The 14,383-nt window shown below is 48.2% G+C and overlaps 1 protein-coding gene and 1 pseudogene across 1 annotated transcript in view; both read right to left on the bottom strand.

Annotated features, from left to right (window-relative positions):
• LOC108176055 (uncharacterized) overlaps positions 1-14,383 on the bottom strand; it is a 49,118-nt gene that overhangs the window by 18,704 nt on the left and 16,031 nt on the right. The gene's annotated exons all lie outside the window — the stretch shown is intronic.
• Positions 5,336-7,014, bottom strand: LOC138847845 (nucleus accumbens-associated protein 1 pseudogene; annotated as a pseudogene).

Below are 14,383 nucleotides of genomic sequence, written 5' to 3'. Positions count from 1 at the left end.
ATTAATATAAACACTTGACTCCAATACATACTTGACTGCCAAAGACATATTTCAAAAAATACACACAGAAAGGTGAATTGTTGATTACACTAATGTATCACATGAGATATTCGTGTAGATAAACCTGTTTCTCTTTAATGTTAGGCTGGGCAGTTAAGTATAGTGAGACTACTTACTTTAACTGTTATTGCTATTCACTATTGAAATCTGCAATTTCGCTCTACATGATCAGTTCTAAAATTTTAACAGGTATGGGTAAATTTGAAAAAAAATTAAAAAATTAAAAACCCTCACTGTAAAAACTGCTAAAGGCAAGCCTGAATACCTCGCAGTACCTATGGCTGAGTAGATAAACAACTGAAATACGCCTCTCAGGCATGCAGGCACCAGGGGCCTAACACCTGTGCCTCATTAATATACAAATAAATCTGCTCTTGGGAAACAACTGGAAATTCATTGTCCCAACTCATTTACTGAGTTTGAATAAAGGAATTAGACTGCCGGCACCGCGGCTCACTAGGCTAATCCTCCACCTTGTGGCGCCAGCACACTGTGTTCTAGTGCTGGTCAGGGCACCGGATTCTGTCCCAGTTGCCCCTCTTCCAGGCCAGCTCTCTGCTGTGGCCAGGGAGTGCAGTGGAGGATGGCCCAAGTCCTTGGGACCTGCACCCCATGGGAGACCAGGAGAAGCACCTGGCTCCTGCCATCGGATCAGCATGGTGCACCGGCCGCAGTGCACCAGCCGCGGCGGCCATTGGAGGGTGAACCAACGGCAAAAGGAAGACCTTTCTCTCTCTCTCTCTCTCTCTCACTGTCCACTCTGCCTGTCAAGAAAAATAATAAAATAAAATAAAATAAAATAAAATAAAATAAAATAAAGGAATTAGACGCATATTCCCTGCATTTTGTACCAAAACAAACACTAACAATCATTTTTTGGGGCCAGCGCTGTGGTACAGCGGGTTAACGCCCTTGCCTGAAGTGCCAGCATCCCATATGGGAGCCAGTTCAAGACCCAGCTGCTCCACTTCTAATCCAGCCCTCTGCTATGGCCTGGGAAAGCAGTAGAAGATGGCCCAAGTCTTTGGGCCCCTGCACTCACATGGGAGACCAGGAAGAATCACCTGGCTCCTGGTTTCAGATCAGCACAGCTCCAGCCGATGGGGCCAATTGGGGAGTGAACCATTGGGTGGAAGACCTTTCTCTCTCTCTGCCTCTCCTCTCTCTGTTTGTAACTCTGACTTCAAATTAAATGAATAATTCTTTTAAAAAGAATCATTTGTCAACAGTGGAGGCAAGTAAGATTGGCTTTATGAATTTTTCTCAAATTTCATAATGTCACAAATAAACCTATAATTTAAAATTTATCATCAGTGCTGAAACCCTGGCAACAATATCTTGAGAGGCTTGCTGAAAAGAAAGCCACTGGAACCTCTAGTCATCCTATCCACATGTGCTTGCAGTCATTACCCACCACACCCTATCATCTGAGGAGAAGACAATCTCGCATACTAGGCTAACAGCCATGGATATGACCAACTGAACGCCTGAAGCTCAAAAATCTGACCACGGGAAAGACGCATCTTCCCCAAAGACCTCCAGAAGTGCAACTGAAGTAAAAAGAAATTGCTAAATTTTGCCTTATATAAAAGCACATCAAAAAGTTCCTGGAAAAAAAAAAGTTCAGCGCAAACTTTTCAAAATGCATGTATGGTTCTATCTTGAGACACATTTTTCATGAATACTCACAATAGAGGTATGTGGAGAGAAGGAGTGTGTGGGTAAGAGGGAGGGAAGAAGAGAGAGGGAGCACAAATAAATAGCAAAACTCTAACAATGATGTCCTCAAAATGTCAAAAATTCTATTTATGAACAAATATTTTACATAAATCTCCTCTAACCTCTGCAATAACCCTCTGGAGAGAGTGTTTTTTATCTCCCTTTCCAAATGAGGAAACTAAGGTTCAGAAAAAAACTAAATAATTGGTGGAGAGAAAAAAGGAATGAGAATTAGAAAACACACCTCCCTGGAATAAGATGGAAGACAAGAGACACTAGAAGGACACATGATACTCCAGATATTATGGGCAAAATTGCTTCTAGCAACAAGGCAAGGTTGAAATCCGTGATTTCTTCCCCAAATGTTTCATTTTTGAGTACCACAATTAAGGACATAGAGATGAGTTTTCACCAGTTGCACTCAGAAGGTAGGTTAACAACAGCTGTTGTGAGGGTTCATAACCTGGGTCATTTAGGTGTACAAAAGCCTTGAATGGAATAGTTTAGAGGCATGGGCTTTGAAGGGTTCCTTTTAAAGGCTGGAGTGCCATCTAGTGGTAACTATTCTACCTTGCAGGCACTGGGTCCCTGAAAACAATCAGCACCAAGTTGGTAGGTTTCATCTCTACACTGATGTTAATGGACCAGAGGCTGTCATGGAACTACTGTGTTGAGGACTCTGAACCTATCCCTGTCCTCAGAAAGGAAAACTGTGCCTGACTAAAAACAACAGCCATCAGTGTCGTCATCATTTCTCAGGGAATCAAACTTTCACAGCAGCAACTGATGCCCTCCCCCTTAAGAATTCCTGCTTAGATAGCGCCTCGTCCCGAAATAGTTTTCTCTGACATGGAAATGCACTAGACTATGCAATGAATCCTTATAAATAGTAAGTACATGTAGCTGATGATTACAGAGGAATATCTATTTCTAATTATATTAAAGTAATATTTTCCAAAGATATGAACATAAATTTGGATGAGACTAGAATATTTTTTTCTGTCACAAAGGCGTTTAGCTTATTCTATCACGGATACTCCGGGGTTCACATTTCCAGACGTCTCTCCTCCTTTACAGAAGTTCAGGGAAGGGACAGCAGCTGGCCGCCTGGGGGCGGGGGGCTCCTGGGCTAAGGCACTGCCCTGTCTGGCTCTCCTGGTGGGAAGTTCCCTCCCCTGCACCCCCCCCGGCCTGTCCCCCCAGGCCCGGAAGCCAGGGGCCACCTCCTGGGGTCCCTGAAGACCACTGGGCTCTGCCACCTGGCCCTGGCACTGCAGAGCGCCCCCACCGTGGGAAAAGGTGGGGAGGGAGGAGAACCCCAGTTCCAGGGAGCCGGTGTGCCTACTCAGGCCTTGGAGGCCTGGACACACCTGGGCATGCCCACTGTTCTCTGAGGGTCTGGCTGGAGTCCCCTGCCCACCCTCAGCCCCAGCTGCTTGCCAAGAGACCAGGATATTGTGCTTTGGGGTCAGCGCTGGGGCGGGGATGGGGTGGGGACTAAGGAGCTTGTGCTTTAGCAGGGTGTGCCGACCCCCCCATACACACTCGGGGTGGCTGGGGGCTAAGGCACGGGCCAGGCTGAGACTCCCCCCCAAAGCAGGCTGGTGGTGATGCTGTTGGAAGGGTATAGTGTGGGGCGACTCCCTCTGGTCCTCCCCACCCCACACCGGAACCTCCCCTAAAATGCTCCACCTGGAAAGCGAGATCGTCGGGCACAAGGTGTACACAGAAGTCAGAGCCAGGGGGCAGAAAGGCTGGTAATGGTGGGGAGAAGGCGAGAGGTGTGGGGGTGGGGAAGAAGCCTCTGTGTGCACATGCTCACACACACTCGTGTACACACACACTTGCCCTAGGCGAGAACGAGAGGAATGGTGAGAAAAAACTGCCAGTGGCCCAAGCAGACCCTGCTCTGCCCCTGGGGGAACCAGGCCCACCCAACCAGCCAAGGCCAGGGACCTCCCTTGAAATACAGCAGTGGGGGGGGCAGAGAAGTTGAGGGAGGGAGGGAAGCAGGTCAGACCCATGGGGCCCGAGTCAGGAACACGCAGCCACACTCCACACACACGCACGCGCACTCCGCTTGCCTGCCCAGCACACGTCCCCCCCATATCCTGCCTTCCACAGTGCGCCCCCACCCCCACTGGGGACCTGCAGGTGGGCTGGTGGGGTCAGTCCAGTTGGTTTGAAAAATAAAAGGAAATCTTATACTTCAATATTTCAGTAGCTAAAAAAATGTTCTGTACATGGGTAGGGGCTGGGCCCTGTCCCGGGTGGGTGGGGGCAGCAGGGCAGGGGTGGGGGGCGGTAAGCAGAGGAGAGGACAGCAGCCCCACCCCTCCAAGCCTGCTCCCCACCCTCCATTCCAACCCCGGTCCTACTCTGCCTCTTTTACCTTCATTCAAGTTGCGCGTGCACATGCACACACACACACACACACATACACACACTCACACACAAGAGGCTCCTTGGCTGAGGATCTCCCTCCCTGGGGCTCCAGGGGACACGGGCTGGATGGAGGGGTGAGAGCAGGTGCTGGGCCGCCACCCCCAGCCACCTTAGGCTGCTTGTGGCATTGCTCTGAGCCTGTTGGCTCGGCTATACCACAGGCAGTGCCCACGGCTTCACCTGCCCCGGCCCCCAGGCACAGGGACTGAAGAGGAGGCAGGAAGGCGCTTTGGAGGCCTGGAAGCACTGAGGGATGGGTGGGGGTGCAGAGGGGTCCTGAGCGACCCCTCCAGTCTCAGCGGAGGCTGAGGAAGGACTTCCACCAGGCAGGCCCCTGCCCCATGCCTGGACTGGTGGGGGGGCACAAAGCTTGGGGTGAGGGAAGGGGGGAGCCATGTGTGGAAGAAGGAAACCCGGGCCTGCCCCCCGCCCCTGCTTGACCGCCCTTGCCGGCCCTGCCCACCCCGGCCAGCAGCTCACACTGGGGGAAGGGACTGGGATGGGGGAGGGGACCCAGGAACATGCAGCGACCCCCTCGGGGCCTGGGGAGGGACAGACAGTAGCTCCTGACCAAGGTGTGTGTGAGGACATGGGGGTAGGGGAGTGTGACGGACCCCCCGGGTGAGGTGGGGGGAGTGTGATGGCCCCCCTGGGTGGGGTGGGGGAGTGTGACAGACCCCCTGGGGTGGGGTGAGGGGAGTGTGATGGCCCTCCCGAGTGGGGTGGGAGAGTGTGACGCCCCCCCCGGGTGGGGTGGGGGAGTGTAACGGCCCCCCTGGGTGGGGTGGAGGAGTGTGACGGCCCTCCCGGGTGGAGTGGGGGGAGTGTGACGGCCCCCCCCCGGGTGGGGTGGGGGAGTGTGACGGCCCCCCTGGGTGGGGTGGGGGAGTGTGATGGCCCCCCTGGGTGGGGTGGGGGAGTGTGACGGCCCCCCTGGGTGGTGTGGGGGAGTGTGACGGCCCCCCCCAGGTGGGGTGGGGGAGTGTGACGGCCCCCCTGGGTGGGGTGGGGGAGTGTGACGGCCCCCCCGGGTGGAGTGGGGAAGTGTGACGGCCCTCCCGGGTGGAGTGGGGGAGTGTGCGGCCCTCCTGGGTGCGGTGTGGGGGCGCGGTTACTGCAGGGCCTCGGCCGAGGGGCCGCCTCGCCCCATAGCTGGCCCGCTGGAAGCTGTACTCCCCGCCCGTCACCTCCGGCTCCATCTTGCCCGAATCCCTGATGCAGGCGGTGTAGGGTCGCCCTCGGGTGAGCAGCTTCAGCTTGGGCATCCAGCTCTGGCGCACGACCCGGCGAGCGTTGGGGCACACGCCGGCCGCGATGGCGTTCCTCTTGCTCTCCTTGAAGTTCCGGCAGTGGTTCTTGAGGGCGTGGAGGGCGCGGCTGTCTAGTGGTTTGCCGGTGCCACAGCTGGGGGCCAGTGCGTTCCGGTCAAAGGAGGAGGCGAGGAGCGGCTGCGGCAAGACCTGGTGCCGGGTTCCTGGGCTGCGCCCTCGTGATGCACACCTTGGCGCCTGCCACCAGCTCCGGCTTCTCAGAGGGGACGCCTTCGTCTTGGAGCTTGGGGTGACAACAGGTGCTGATCTGGTCGAGGAGCTCAGCCAGGAGCGACACCAATCTTGCCGCACCCGGATCGGACTGCGGGTTCCAGGAGGGCCTCAACCTTCTCGGCTGTCGGGCCCACGTTCATCGCGCTGTGCACGGTGTACCTGTTGCAGATCTGCCGGCACTGCTCGTCCGAGCCTTCCTCCCCCGCGTCGTCCTCCTCCTGGTAGGAGTCGGGCTGTCGCTGGTGTAGGCGCTCCAGGTGCCTGGGCCCCTGCGGTCCGACGTGCTGGGCCCGCTTCCCACGCCCGCAGCGGCCACCACCGCCCCGCTGGCCGGCTGCCCTGCCCCCACCCCCGCGGCAAAGGCCACCCCGGCGGGGACCTGCTGCAGGGGCTGCCGGTTGGCCGCCAGGTCCAGCATGGAGAACTTGGCCATCTTGCGGCTACCGCCACTGCCGCCGCCGCCCCTGGCCTCCTTGGGGCCACCGTCCCACAGCCGTTTGGCCGCGGGCTTGCACTGCAGCGAGTCCGACTTCTGCTGCTCCTTCCTGACCTTTGAGACCAGGGGCAGCGGCGAGCTGCAGGTGGGCCAGCTGGAAGTGTGCGCCACGGGGCTCTGTGGCTCGGAGGAGGGCGCCCCTAGGTGTGCAGGCCCTGCGAGTCGCCGCTCCAGGAGCTCACCTTCAGGAAGAACTCGGCGCCTCTCTCCAGGATCTCCTGGATCTGCAGGAAGCCCGCTGTGTCTGTGAACAGGAACTGGTCCCCCACGTTCGTGCTCAGCGGCCCGTGTAGCAGAAGCTCAGGGTCTGCTGGAAGGACTGCGGCTGCACGGCCGCCGGCAGCTCCACCACGGTGCTGCGGCTGCTGTTGAACAGGAGTAAGAGCTGCTGGCGGCCAGCACGGCCTGACCCCTGACCACCACCGACACGTCACAGGGCAGCCCTGCAGCCGCTGTTCTCTGAGGCACTCCAAGATGCCATGGCCGAAGTTGGGGATCTCCATCTGCAGGCTCTGCGCCATGGTGGGGCTGCGCCATGGCGACGGAGGCCTGGCCTGAGCCCTGGGTGTGCCCCCTGCGCCGGGGCCTTGGCTTCCACCTCCATGGCCTCCATGGCCTCCGCCTCAACAACAGCGGCAGAGGCGGTGGCCACTCACTGCTAAATTTAATTGTTTTAAAAAATGATGTACAGCCGGCGCCGCGGCTCAGTGGGCTAATCCTCCGCCTGCGGTGCCGGCACCCCAGGTTCTAGTCTGCTACACGGGTCTGGGTGCTGGATTCTGTCCCGGTTGCTCCTCTTCCAGTCCGGCTCTCTGCTGTGGCCTGGGAGTGCTTTTTTCCCTCCATAATGAAACATCAGGGCACATCACTGACACATTTTAAATACATATAAAAACAGAATGCACAATTATCATCAGCCTAATACAAATATCTTCACATGTCTAGATGAAACATGTTCCCATATGAGGAGGCCCCACTGAAACAAAAGCAAAGAACACTTCCCTGCATGAGGACTGACTGCTAGAGTTACGATGATTTTTAGGTTAAGGTTTGAACTGAGAAATCCTGAGATTCCACCTCAATATCCACAAGGACATAAAGAACTGAATTTAAAAAAACCTTATGGACTTTCAGATATAATGCCTGATTTTCTACAAAAACATATATTTTTCCTTCAAAACTAAAATTTAGCAGTCTCTAAAGTCACATTAAAGTAGGGAAATTCAATTATTCTTTCATAAAAGCAATCAAGAAAATGTGCATAAGTTTAACTTTATGGAATGTTTTACCTCATTTTTAATTTCATAAAACTGTAATATATAATAGGTAATTCTGTTATTTTTTTAAAACAGGATCAACATTTAGGAATGAGGTGAGGAAAGGACACTGTACCAGGAAATCTCTGTGAAATTATCTGAAGTGAATAAATTTTTTATTCTGTGGTCTACTGTGACTTCTTTTGATTTTTTTTCTTGATTTACTTGAGAGACAGAGAGATATAGAGTGAAACAGAGATAGAAAAAAAGATGACCCATCCACTGGTCCATTCCCCAAATGGCTGCACAGCCAGGCCTGGACCAGCCCAAAGCTGGTAGCCAGGAATTCAATCCACAGCTCCAATATGGGTGGTAGGGACTCAAGTACTTTGGGCATCACCACTGTCTTCCAGGGTCCACCTTGGCTAGAAGCTGAAATCGGGAACTGGAGCTAGGGATCAAATTTAGGTACTCCAATGTGAGATGTAGGCATCTTAACCGATAGGCTTGCCCCTAAAGGCATTTCTGATATCATTAATACATAAGGAAAAATTCCCTTCTTTGAGACGTTTCTCTGCATATCTCCCCCACTCTCTTCTTACTGCCATCCTACCTCATTTATGTTGGTATGTAGGATAACTGACATAAGCTTGATGTCTAGCTTTCTATAACAAGGTAAAGAATTGGCCACACAGTTTGTAATGTAAGCAGTACTGAAAAGGAAATACTTATACAGTCAAGAACAAATTTTTTTCCAACAATTTAAAAATAGGCATTTATTTAGTAAAATCCCAAGTCCTAATTAAAAGGTCCTTTTTATCTTTTTAAAAAATGCATTTATTTATTTGAAAGGTAGAGTCACAGACAGAGAGGGAGACAGAGAGAGATCCTCTTTCCACCAGCTCACCTCCTAAATGGCCCCAATACCTAGGGCTGAGCAAGGCCAAAGCCAGGAGCTTGGAAATGCATCCATTCTCCCACATGAGTGGCAGGGGCCCAAGTACTTGGGCCATCCTCCACTGCTTTTTCTTCAGGCATTAGCAGGGAGCTGGATCAGAAGCAGAGCATCTGGGACTGAAACCTGCCCTTGTACAGGGTGCTGCTGTCAAAGGTGGTGGCTTAACCCATTGCACGATGATGCTGGTCTCCATATTATTTCTTAAAGCATGTTTTCCAACACTAGATGGACTTATGGAATATTATAAAAATAGAAATAGATGTTTCTGTTAAATGTTTTCTTTTTAAAGATGAAAATAAGTTACATTTTAAGTGAATCCATCATTCACTGTACAAGTTCTATACCACCACTATCCAACAAAATTTTCTGAGAACACAGAAATGTTCCATAACTAAGTGTCCAAAATGGTAACCACTCATCACACATAGTAACTAAGAAGTTGAAATATGGCTAATGCAGTTGAAGAATTACATATTTTATTTTACACACACACACACACACACACACACACACTGGTTTTAAAGCAAAACTGTAAAGTTTCAAGGAATATAAAGATAAATCTACACATGATACATAATCATATGTAGTACAACTGGAGAAAGAAAACAAACATTAAAAGTAAAAAGGTTCAGACATTTGACCTGGTGCTTAAAAAGCCAGTTAACATGCCCACATCCCATATCAGTGTCTGATCTGAATCTCAGTTCTACCCCCATTTCTAGCTTCCTGCTAATGTACATTCTGGGAAGCAGCAGGTGATAGCTCAAGTACTTGGGTCTCTGCCACCCAGGAGGGGACCTGAATTGGTTCTCAGCTCCAGTATTTGCATGGCCTAACTGCCACTGTGGCATTTGGAGAGCCAACTAGGGGATCTAAGCTTCCTCTCTCTCTCTCTGTATCTCTCTCTCTCTCCTAGGGGGTCTAAGCTTTCTCTCTCTTCTCTCTCTCTCTCCTCTTTCCTGTCTCACTGAGAGTGTGTGTATTTGTGCATTTCTGTGTAACTAAATACAATTCAATTTAAAAAAAACTTTAACTAATACATGTGGTCAAATAAATCAAAATAATTCCTTAAAAGAGGCTTTTATACAGTATGTCATAATTCTAAATGCATAGTGGCACCAGTCAGAACTATCAGATAAGCATGTAAGAGTTTCTTTTTCCTTCCCATCCCTCTCATTGCCTTTTCCCATGGTATTTCTGTCACCACCACCACCCTCAGCCACTGTCTCCTCTCACCAAACTCTTGTCACATACACATGTGAAAGTGAGGAAAGTCCATCTTCAGTGGCAACGGTGTTAGCTCTATTAGGTACCAATGGTGGCATTGCTGGAAAGACCCTGACCTAGATATGGATATAACCAGACACAGCAACAGATTGTCTAAAAGAACCAAGAAAGGACAGGTTAAAAAGAAAGTAAATGGGTCATGTGATCAACTTTAGTTGAAGGTCAAATATGTACTTCAAATTTGTTGGGATTAATGTACTTGAATAAACAATTCGCAGAGGCTTATGGAGATGTACATCACCACCTAAGCCTCCTAAAAAACTCACTAAAATCATTACAAGGTGAACAACCCTATCCAAAATGGTTAGGATTCAGAAGTGCTTCAGATTTTTAAGATTTTGGAAGATAGGCATAGACTTTACTGGCTGAACATCCTTCATCCACCTGCAGCGCCAGGCAGAATACCAATACATTCCAAAACTTTAAAGTTGTTTTCGCCCATATGTGGTGTACAGTTCAAAAATATATGGTTATGTGTCCCTACATTAAATAATGGCTTTGTCTGTAGACCTCTCCTTTCTATTTTAGAGGCATTTCTCATATGCCCATCAGGGCTATCTGTTACCAGTCCATTTAATGCTCATACAGTAGTCCTCATTTATGTGCAGTTTCGCTTTCTATGGCTTGTTATGCCTGGTCCATGAGGGTCCAAAAATATGAAATGGAAAATTCCAGAAATAAACAATTTCAGAGTTGTAAACTGTATGTGGTAATGAGTGGCGTGATGAAATCTCATGCCATTTTGCTCTGTCTTGCCCAGTGTATCCATGTTGTGCACACTACCACCCATTAGCCACTTGGGAGCCATTTCAAGTCATCAGAGTGGCTGTTAGGGAGTCACAATGCTTATGCTCAAGGAAGCTTTATTCTGTTTAATAATGATTCCAAAGGACAAGAATAGTGATGCGGTAATTCAGGTATCTCACAGAAAAGCAAACTAAAAAGGTAAAACAGTTTGACTTATTAAAGAAAAAATATATACCCTGACGTTGACCTACATTAGGGATGAAACTTTTATCAATGATCTTGTGAGGGGAGAAAAAGAATGTCAGGCTACTTTAGCCTTGTACCTAAAATTACAGAAGTTTCAGCCATAGTGTGTGATAGTAAGGACTTAGTTTGGAGGGCCAAGGCGTGAATTTTCTGTGGTTTCATGCATCTACTGATGTACACAACACTCCTGAGGTCTTAGAATGTACTAGGGAATAAGAGGAGACTACTGGACATTAGCTTTTAGAAATCTCAAATCTATACACCCTTTGTCATTTGCTCAGACTTTACACTTATTGCATATTTCAGTCTATTTGACATCATAAACTATCATCTTCTTAAATTTTAAATAAAGGGAGAAATGAGAAATAAGACTAAATGGAAGAAAATAGGATTGATTGGTAAAGTCTTCCTGTGATGAAATATACTTTAATCAACAGACCTTTCAGCCATTCAATTATTCTCCTCTATTTCTAAGTTTCTGATTATATTCTGGTTGGTTAGAGTATGCTGGTTCACTCTCCAAGTGACTACATCGGCTGGGGCTGGTCAATGCTAAAGCCAGGATCCAGGAACTTCATCTGGGTCTCCAACATGGGTGCAAGGGCCTGAGCACTTGAGCCATCTTCTACTGCACCATCTTTCCCAGAAACATTAGCTGGAAGCTGGATCAGAGTTGGAGCAGCTGGGATTTGAACTGGTGCCAATATGGGATGCCAGCGCTATAGGCAGCAGTTTAACCAGCTGCACCACAGTGCTGGCTCCAGGAGTAGTATTTTTCTTACTAATTTTTCAAAAACAGTTTCTCCAAATCACAATGAAAGATTAACCATTTTCTTTTTATTTCCTTTTCCAAATTAAATTTTCATCAAAACTCTGTTAGCTATAAGTGACCCTATTACAAAAATTTTAAACTATTTTAAAGTTCAAATACTTTAACAGAACCTAAATCTGGTCCTGATTTTCCCTTTGGTATATTAAATTTGCTATTGTGTTATCTATATTCCTAATAATTTGAATATTCCCCCAATAAATGCCATAAAAATTTAATTATATGACCACAGATATCTTTACTTTTTTATTTTTTGACAGAGTGGACAGTGAGAGAGAGAGAGAGACAGAGAGAAAGGTCTTCCTTTTGCCATTGGTTCACCCTCCAATGGCCGCTGTGGCCAGCACACTGCAGCCGGTGCACTGCGCTGATCCAAAGCCAGGAGCCAGGTGCTTCTCCTGGTCTCCCATGTGGGTGCAGAGCCCAAACACTTGGGCCATCCTCCACTGCACTCCCAGGCCAAAGCAGAGAGCTGGCCTGGAAGAAGGGCAACTGGGACAGAATCTGGTGCCCCAGCAGGGACTAGAACCCAGGGTAATGGCGCCACAGGTGGAGGATTAGCCAAGTGAGCTGCGGTGCCGGCCCCACAGATATCTTTTTATGAACCAAATAGATGTTTCCAGAAATATTACTGTAAAATTGAGCTTTAACACCCCCAAAAATCTCATTTTTCTATACAGCCTTTATAGTAGTCCCATTAGGTGGTGATGGCAAAGTGACTTGGTCTGTACACACATGCGAGAGACCTAAATTGAGTTAATAGCTCCTGGCTTTGGTTCCAGCCATGACAGCCATTTAGAGAGTGAACCAGTAGATGGGGATTCTCTTTCTGTGTTTGCCTCTGTTTCTTTCTATCTCTGCCTCTGAGTTGAGTACAGAAAATACTATGATTAGAAATGGCATCTAGTGATATAGAAGCAGGAAAATGGTTGTTCCTTCTTTAGAATCTATCAGCAGCTCTGATGGCATAGGAGAAAGGGGGCAGTAGTAAAATCACTAAACAAATCACTTTGGCTTTATTCATTTCTCTTATGCCCTTCCACCCTCACTCAAATCTCTCATATTGTGGCTCCTAGGCTTCCTATCCGAGTCACGGCACCATTATGCCGCTCCCCCTCTTCACAGAGGAATAACACTGGACCCTGCGCTGTTCTTTCATCTGCTCGGCCCTTCCCGGGTTTGCTGCTGGTTCTTCCCGGGTTGGCTGCCAACCCTTCCACCTCCGTGGAAGGGCGGTGCCCCATGCCACTTTCCCCACTTCCGCGGAGGAGTGGCACACTGCCGGCCGGCTCTCTCGGGGGCTGCTCAGGTGTTCCTTCAGATAGATGTTCCCCTTAGATGTTCCTGGTGCATGTTGTCTCTCTCCTCCTTTATAGTCCTCTTCCACCAATCCCAACTCTGCTACCCACACGCCAAGTACACTGCTCTCCTCCAATCAGGATCAGGATGGCTCCTGCAGGTTACTGGTCAAACTGGAGGCAGCTGTGTAAAAGTTGTTTACTCCTCTCCCAGCGCCATATTGTGGGAGAGCAGATGCATAGAATAAGTCTTAATTCCAGTAACTTAGTCTAGTCCGAGTTGCTCCCCACACATATGGGGAAAAAAGTCTGACGTACAAAGTACAAAGGAGATAAGTAGGTTCTAGGTGTGGTAACACAGAGAAAGGATGGAGCAAAACAGTAGCTACCTTGGAGAGTGTGAACTTATTACTGTGCTCTAAAGAAAATCCAGAGAACAGGAAGTCTAAGTCTAGTTCTGTGATAGCAGAATTGTGCTGTTCAAGATAACTTTAAGACCTAAAAGGACATTTTAAAAAGAAGTTAGAGCTCAGAGTGTGCAACTATCCTGTTTTGCTTCTAAAGGGCATGCACCTGAATTAGTTTCCTAATATGAACAGGTTGACTAGAATAAAGTTTTTGGAGCTGTTTGAGAATATGTCAACCAGACTAAACCACTTCTCTATCTCTGAATACTGTACATATAACCCTAGAATGTAAATTGTATCCCTATACACAGATGATACTGGGGCATATTTTAACTTTCAACATTTTTCTCAGTAACAAGCTATTTTTAATATCATAGCTATCTTACTGATGTTCCTTATATTTCTAGGCACATAATACCCATTATCAAATATTTCAAATAGTGTGTGATCTCATTTTCAACTCTCAGTTAAATATTTTGATAAGATTCAAATATAACTAAATTTAAAACTTTAATAAAATAGCAGTTCATGCAAAGTAACACTGTCACCACATGAAATAGATACTCAGCTATGTGACTACCCATATTGTGGGTCACATTAGCTATCTTTATCAGTAAGGCACAATTCTGTCATTGACTAAAGTAAAACCAAATCTAACCCACTCTCAAACTGCAGAAGAAGCCAAAAGGATACATTCCTAAGGAGCAGAAAATGAAGATTGTATTCATATCACTCATCTCCCTGCAAACTCCTGCCCCTCTAGAGTGCTGAGCATCAGATCTTCCTCCTAAGTACCATTTAATTTCAATTACCCCATTTGGTCTTTTCCAGATCCTTGATAAAAGCTTCCACTGTAACCCCAGTTATCAGCTGTGTTAGTTATTTCCAAGTTTCTCTCTCTAACTAAAGCACAAGTTCTCCAAGAGGAGGAGCTTGTGTTTGGATTCCTTTGGGTCTATTAGTTTTTCTTTTTTAAAAGATTTATTTATTTGAAAGAGTTACACAGAAAGAGAAGAGGCAGAGAGAGAGAGAGAGAGAGAGAGAGAGAGAGATTCTTCCATCCAATGGTTCACTCCTCAGATGGCCGCAAA

This window comes from Oryctolagus cuniculus, chromosome 17, assembly GCF_051225735.1.
Source record: "Oryctolagus cuniculus isolate XC-2025 breed Fujian yellow rabbit chromosome 17, ASM5122573v1, whole genome shotgun sequence".
NCBI lineage: Eukaryota > Metazoa > Chordata > Mammalia > Lagomorpha > Leporidae > Oryctolagus > Oryctolagus cuniculus.
The sequence above is the reverse complement of the archived record's forward strand: the minus strand, read 5'-3'. Positions and strand labels throughout refer to the sequence as shown.